The sequence below is a fragment of the Portunus trituberculatus genome, chromosome 7 (assembly GCF_017591435.1).
Source record: "Portunus trituberculatus isolate SZX2019 chromosome 7, ASM1759143v1, whole genome shotgun sequence".
NCBI lineage: Eukaryota > Metazoa > Arthropoda > Malacostraca > Decapoda > Portunidae > Portunus > Portunus trituberculatus.
Window position 1 is genome coordinate 4,393,777 of NC_059261.1, and position 7,767 is coordinate 4,401,543.

Here is a 7,767-nt window from a genome sequence, read left to right on the forward strand (position 1 = left end):
ACACAAGGATGTGTGTGTACGTGTGTGTGTGTGTGTGTGTGTCCAGGCTTACGTATTACAAATTGTGGTGATGCTTTGGTGTGCGATCTACAGTCAACGTAATCTATGTTTTATATATATATATATATATATATATATATATATATATATATATATATATATATATATATATATATATATATATATATATATATGACGGGCAGCCTATTGGCCAAGCCAGGACTGCCTCTTCCTCCTCTCCTCCCAAGGGCAGCCTCTCCCTCCTTCCCTCCCACAGGCTGCCTCTGACAGGCAGCCTTTTGACCTGACCGGGCCTGCCTCTTCCTCCCCTCCTCCTTAGGGCAACCTCTTCATTCTCTCCCTCTGACAGGCAGCCTTTTGGCAAGGCCGTGGCTGCCTCTACTTCCCCTCCTCCCACTGACAGCCTCTCCCTCCTTCCCTCCTATGGGTTGCCTCTGACAGGCAGCCTATTGGCCTGGCCGTGGCTGCCTCTTCCTTCCCTCCTCCCATAGGCAGCCTCTCCCTCCTTCCTTCCTAGGGGCTGTCTCTAACAGGCAGCCTTTTGGCCTGGCCGTGGCTGCCTCTTCCTCCCCTCCTCCTTCGGGCAGCCTCTCCCTCCTTCCCACCTATGGGCTGCCTCTAACAGGCAGCCTTTTGGCCTGGCCGTGGCTGCCTCTTCCTCCCCTCCTCCTTCGGGCAGTCTCTCCCTCCTTCCCTCCTATGGGCTGCCTCTGACAGGCAGCCTATTGGCCTGGCCGTGGCTGCCTCTTCCTCCCTCCTCCTTCGGGCAGTCTCCTCCTTCCCTCCTATGGGCTGCCTCTGACAGGCAGCCTATTGGCCTGGCCGTGGCTGCCTCTTCCTCCCCTCCTCCTTCGGGCAGCCTCTCCCTCCTTCCCTCCTATGGGCTGCCTTTGACAGGCAGCCTATTGGCCTGGCCGTGGCTGCCTCTTCCTCCCTCCTCCTTCGGGCAGCCTCTCCTCCTTCCCTCCTATGGGCTGCCTCTAACAGGCAGCCTATTGGCCTGGCCGTGGCTGCCTCTTCCTCCCTCCTCCTTCGGGCAGTCTCCCTCCTTCCCTCCTATGGGCTGCCTCTAACAGGCAGCCTATTGGCCTGGCTGTGGCTGCCTCTTCCTCCCTCCTCCTTCGGGCAGCCTCTCCTCCTTCCCTCCTATGGGCTGCCTCTGACAGGCAGCCTATTGGCCTGGCCGTGGCTGCCTCTTCCTCCCTCCTCCTTCGGGCAGCCTCTCCTCCTTCCCTCCTATGGGCTGCCTCTAACAGGCAGCCTATTGGCCTGGCCGTGGCTGCCTCTTCCTCCCTCCTCCTTCGGGCAGCCTCTCCTCCTTCCCTCCTATGGGCTGCCTCTGACAGGCAGCCTATTGGCCTGGCCGTGGCTGCCTCTTCCTCCCTCCTCCTTCGGGCAGCCTCCCTCCTTCCCTCCTATGGGCTGCCTCTGACAGGCAACCTATTGGCCTGGCCGTGGCTGCCTCTTCCTCCCTCCTCCTTCGGGCAGCCTCCCTCCTTCCCTCCTATGGGCTGCCTCTGACAGGCAGCCTATTGGCCTGGCTGTGGCTGCCTCTTCCTCCCTCCTCCTTCGGGCAGCCTCCTCCTTCCTCCTATGGGCTGCCTCTGACAGGCAGCCTATTGGCCTGGCCGTGGCTGCCTCTTCCTCCCCTCCTCCTTCGGGCAGCCTCTCCCTCCTTCCCTCCTATGGGCTGCCTTTGACAGGCAGCCTATTGGCCTGGAAGTGGCTGCCTCTTCCTCCCCTCCTCCTTCGGGCAGCCTCTCCCTCCTTCCCTCCTATGGGCTGCCTCTGACAGGCAGCCTATTGGCCTGGCCGTGGCTGCCTCTTCCTCCCTCCTCCTTCGGGCAGCCTCTCCCTCCTTCCCTCCTATGGGCTGCCTCTGACAGGCAGCCTATTGGCCTGGCCGTGGCTGCCTCTTCCTCCCCTCCTCCTTCGGGCAGCCTCTCCCTCCTTCCCTCCTATGGGCTGCCTCTGACAGGCAGCCTATTGGCCTGGCCGTGGCTGCCTCTTCCTCCCTCCTCCTTCGGGCAGCCTCCCTCCTTCCTCCTATGGGCTGCCTCTGACAGGCAGCCTATTGGCCTGGCCGTGGCTGCCTCTTCCTCCCTCCTCCTTCGGGCAGCCTCTCCCTCCTTCCCTCCTATGGGCTGCCTCTGACAGGCAGCCTATTGGCCTGGCCGTGGCTGCCTCTTCCTCCCTCCTCCTTCGGGCAGCCTCTCCTCCTTCCCTCCTATGGGCTGCCTCTGACAGGCAGCCTATTGGCCTGGCCGTGGCTGCCTCTTCCTCCCTCCTCCTTCGGGCAGCCTCTCCTCCTTCCCTCCTATGGGCTGCCTCTGACAGGCAGCCTATTGCCTGGCCGTGGCTGCCTCTTCCTCCCTCCTCCTTCGGGCAGCCTATTGGCCTGGCCGTGGCTGCCTCTTCCTCCCTCCTCCTTCGGGCAGCCTCCTCCTTCCCTCCTATGGGCTGCCTTTGACAGGCAGCCTATTGGCCTGGCCGTGGCTGCCTCTTCCTCCCTCCTCCTTCGGGCAGCCTCTCCCTCCTTCCCTCCTATGGGCTGCCTTTGACAGGCAGCCTATTGGCCTGGCCGTGGCTGCCTCTTCCTCCCCTCCTCCTTCGGGCAGCCTCTCCCTCCTTCCCTCCTATGGGCTGCCTCTGACAGGCAGCCTATTGGCCTGGCCGTGGCTGCCTCTTCCTCCCTCCTCCTTCGGGCAGCCTCTCCCTCCTTCCCTCCTATGGGCTGCCTTTGACAGGCAGCCTATTGGCCTGGCCGTGGCTGCCTCTTCCTCCCTCCTCCTTCGGGCAGCCTCCCTCCTTCCCTCCTATGGGCTGCCTCTTGACAGGCAGCCTATTGGCCTGGCCGTGGCTGCCTCTTCCTCCCTCCTCCTTCGGGCAGCCTCTCCCTCCTTCCCTCCTATGGGCTGCCTCTGACAGGCAGCCTATTGGCCTGGCCGTGGCTGCCTCTTCCTCCCATCCTCCTTCGGGCAGCCTCTTCCTCCTTCCCTCCTATGGGCTGCCTTTGACAGGCAGCCTATTGGCCTGGCCGTGGCTGCCTCTTCCTCCCCTCCTCCTTCGGGCAGCCTCTCCGTCTTTCCCTCCTATGGGCTGCCTTTGACAGGCAGCCTATTGGCCTGGCCGTGGCTGCCTCTTCCTCCCCTCCTCCTTCGGGCAGCCTCTCCCTCCTTCCCTCCTATGGGCTGCCTCTAATAGGCAGCCTATTGGCCTGGCCGTGGCTGCCTCTTCCTCCCCTCCTCCTTCGGGCAGCCTCTCCCTCCTTCCCTCCTATGGGCTGCCTCTGACAGGCAGCCTATTGGCCTGGCCGTGGCTGCCTCTTCCTCCCCTCCTCCTTCGGGCAGCCTCTCCTCCTTCCTCCTATGGGCTGCCTCTAATAGGCAGCCTATTGGCCTGGCCGTGGCTGCCTCTTCCTCCCCTCCTCCTTCGGGCAGCCTCTCCTCCTTCCTCCTATGGGCTGCCTTTGACAGGCAGCCTATTGGCCTGGCCGTGGCTGCCTCTTCCTCCCCTCCTCCTTCGGGCAGCCTCTCCCTCCTTCCCTCCTATGGGCTGCCTCTAACAGGCAGCCTATTGGCCTGGCCGTGGCTGCCTCTTCCTCCCATCCTCCTTCGGGCAGCCTCTCCCTCCTTCCCTCCTATGGGCTGCCTTTGACAGGCAGCCTATTGGCCTGGCCGTGGCTGCCTCTTCCTCCCCTCCTCCTTCGGGCAGCCTCTCCTCCTTCCCTCCTATGGGCTGCCTCTGACAGGCAGCCTATTGGCCTGGCCTGGCTGCCTCTTCCTCCCTCCTCCTTCGGGCAGCTGCCTCTTCCTCCCTCCTCCTTCGGGCAGCCTCTCCTCCTTCCCTCCTATGGGCTGCCTCTGACAGGCAGCCTATTGGCCTGGCTGTGGCTGCCTCTTCCTCCCTCCTCCTTCGGGCAGCCTCTCCTCCTTCCCTCCTATGGGCTGCCTCTAACAGGCAGCCTATTGGCCTGGCTGTGGCTGCCTCTTCCTCCCCTCCTCCTTCGGGCAGCCTCTCCCTCCTTCCCTCCTATGGGCTGCCTCTAATAGGCAGCCTATTGGCCTGGCCGTGGCTGCCTCTTCCTCCCTTCCTCCTTCGGGCAGCCTCTCCCTCCTTCCCTCCTATGGGCTGCCTCTAACAGGCAGCCTATTGGCCTGGCCGTGGCTGCCTCTTCCTCCCCTCCTCCTTCGGGCAGCCTCTCCCTCCTTCCCTCCTATGGGCTGCCTCTAACAGGCAGCCTATTGGCCTGGCCGTGGCTGCCTCTTCCTCCCTCCTCCTTCGGGCAGCCTCCTCCTTCCCTCCTATGGGCTGCCTCTAACAGGCAGCCTATTGGCCTGGCTGGCTGCCTCTTCCGCAGCCTCCCTTTCTTCCTCCCACCGGCTGCCTTTGACAGGCATTCTCTTGGCCTGGCCGTGGCTACCTCTTCCTCCCCTCTTCCCCTCCTCCCCTCCCACTGGCCTGGCATGGCTGCCTCTTCCTCCCACGGACAGCCTTTATTCATCTATATCTATCTCTCTCTCTATATTTCTCTCTCTCTCTCTCTCTCTCTCTCTCTCTCTCTCTCTCTCTCTCTCTCTCTCTCTCTCTCTCTCTCTCTCTCTCTGTGTGTGTGTGTGTGTGTGTGTGTGCATATATATATATATATATATATATATATATATATATATATATATATATATATATATATATATATACACACACACACACAGAGAGAGAGAGAGAGAGAGAGAGATATATATATATATATATATATATATATATATATATATATATATATATATATATATATATATATATATATATGCCTCTACTCCCTCCTCCTTCGGGCAGCCTCCCTCCTTCCCTCCTATGGGTTGCCTCTGACAGGCAGCCTATTGGCCTGGCCGTGGCTGCCTCTTCCTCCCCTCCTCCCATAGGCAGCCTCTCCCTCCTTCCTTCCTATGGGCTGCCTCTAACAGGCAGCCTATTGGCCTGGCCGTGGCTGCCTCTTCCTCCCCTCCTCCTTCGGGCAGTCTCTCCCTCCTTCCTCCTATGGGCTGCCTCTGACAGGCAGCCTATTGGCCTGGCTGTGGCTGCCTCTTCCTCCCCTCCTCCTTCGGGCAGCCTCTCCCTCCTTCCCTCCTATGGGCTGCCTCTAATAGGCAGCCTATTGGCCTGGCCGTGGCTGCCTCTTCCTCCCCTCCTCCTTCGGGCAGCCTCTCCCTCCTTCCCTCCTATGGGCTGCCTCTGACAGGCAGCCTATTGGCCTGGCCGTGGCTGCCTCTTCCTCCCCTCCTCCTTCGGGCAGCCTCTCCCTCCTTCCCTCCTATGGGCTGCCTCTAACAGGCAGCCTATTGGCCTGGCTGTGGCTGCCTCTTCCTCCCCTCCTCCTTCGGGCAGCCTATCCCTCCTTCCCTCCTATGGGCTGCCTTTGACAGGCAGCCTTTTGGCCTGGCTGTGGCTGCCTCTTCCTCCCTCCTCCTTCGGGCAGCCTCCTCCTTCCCTCCTATGGGCTGCCTCTAACAGGCAGCCTATTGGCCTGGCCGTGGCTGCCTCTTCCTCCCCTCCTCCTTCGGGCAGCCTCTCCCTCCTTCCCTCCTATGGGCTGCCTCTAACAGGCAGCCTTTTGGCCTGGCTGTGGCTGCCTCTTCCTCCCCTCCTCCTTCGGGCAGCCTCTCCCTCCTTCCCTCCTATGGGCTGCCTCTAACAGGCAGCCTATTGGCCTGGCCGTGGCTGCCTCTTCCTCCCCTCCTCCTTCGGGCAGCCTCTCCCTCCTTCCCTCCTATGGGCTGCCTCTGACAGGCAGCCTTTTGGCCTGGCAGTGGCTGCCTCTTCCTCCCCTCCTCCTTCGGGCAGCCTCTCCCTCCTTCCCTCCTATGGGCTGCCTCTAATAGGCAGCCTATTGGCCTGGCCGTGGCTGCCTCTTCCTCCCCTCCTCCTTCGGGCAGCCTCTCCCTCCTTCCCTCCTATGGGCTGCCTTTGACAGGCAGCCTATTGGCCTGGCTGTGGCTGCCTCTTCCTCCCCTCCTCCTTCGGGCAGCCTCTCCCTCCTTCCCTCCTATGGGCTGCCTCTAACAGGCAGCCTATTGGCCTGGCCGTGGCTGCCTCTTCCGCAGCCTCTCCTTTCTTCCCTCCCACCGGCTGCCTTTGACAGGCATTCTCTTGGCTTGGCCGTGGCTACCTCTTCCTCCCCTCTTCCCCTCCTCCCCTCCCACTGGCCTGGCATGGCTGCCTCTTCCTCCCACGGACAGCCTTTATTCATCTATATCTATCTCTCTCTATCAATCTATATTTCTCTCTCTCTCTCTCTCTCTCTCTCTCTCTCTCTCTCTCTCTCTCTCTGGGTGTGTGTGTGTGTGTGTGTGTGTGTATATATATATATATATATATATATATATATATATATATATATATATATATATATATATATATATATATATATATATATATATACATACACACACACAGAGAGAGAGAGAGAGAGAGAGAGATATATATATATATATATATATATATATATATATATATATATATATATATATATATATATATATATATATATGCCTCTACTTCCCCTCCTCCTTCGGGCAGCCTCCCCTCCTTCCCTCCTATGGGTTGCCTCTGACAGGCAGCCTATTGGCCTGGCCGTGGCTGCCTCTTCCTTCCCTCCTCCCATAGGCAGCCTCTCCCTCCTTCCTTCCTAGGGGCTGTCTCTAACAGGCAGCCTTTTGGCCTGGCCGTGGCTGCCTCTTCCTCCCCTCCTCCTTCGGGCAGCCTCTCCCTCCTTCCCACCTATGGGCTGCCTCTAACAGGCAGCCTATTGGCCTGGCCGTGGCTGCCTCTTCCTCCCCTCTTCCATCGGGCAGCCTCTCCCTCCTTCCCTCCTATGGGCTGCCTTTGACAGGCAGCCTATTGGCCTGGCCGTGGCTGCCTCTTCCTCCCTTCCTCCTTCGGGCAGCCTCTCCCTCCTTCCCTCCTATGGGCTGCCTCTAATAGGCAGCCTATTGGCCTGGCCGTGGCTGCCTCTTCCTCCCCTCCTCCTTCGGGCAGCCTCTCCCTCCTTCCCTCCTATGGGCTGCCTCTGACAGGCAGCCTATTGGCCTGGCCGTGGCTGCCTCTTCCTCCCCTCCTCCTTCGGGCAGCCTCCCCTCCTCCTCCCTCCCTATGGGCTGCCTCTACAGGCAGCCTATTGGCCTGGCTGTGGCTGCCTCTTCCTCCCCTCCTCCTTCGGGCAGCCTCTCCCTCCTTCCCTCCTATGGGCTGCCTTTGACAGGCAGCCTATTGGCCTGGCCGTGGCTGCCTCTTCCTCCCCTCCTCCTTCGGGCAGCCTCTCCCTCCTTCCCTCCTATGGGCTGCCTCTGACAGGCAGCCTATTGGCCTGGCCGTGGCTGCCTCTTCCTCCCCTCCTCCTTCGGGCAGCCTCTCCCTCCTTCCCTCCTATGGGCTGCCTCTAATAGGCAGCCTATTGGCCTGGCCGTGGCTGCCTCTTCCTCCCCTCCTCCTTCGGGCAGCCTCTCCCTCCTTCCCTCCTATGGGCTGCCTTTGACAGGCAGCCTATTGGCCTGGAAGTGGCTGCCTCTTCCTCCCTCCTCCTTCGGGCAGCCTCTCCTCCTTCCTCCTATGGGCTGCCTCTGACAGGCAGCCTATTGGCCTGGCCGTGGCTGCCTCTTCCTCCCCTCCTCCTTCGGGCAGCCTCTCCCTCCTTCCCTCCTATGGGCTGCCTCTAACAGGCAGCCTATTGGCCTGGCCGTGGCTGCCTCTTCC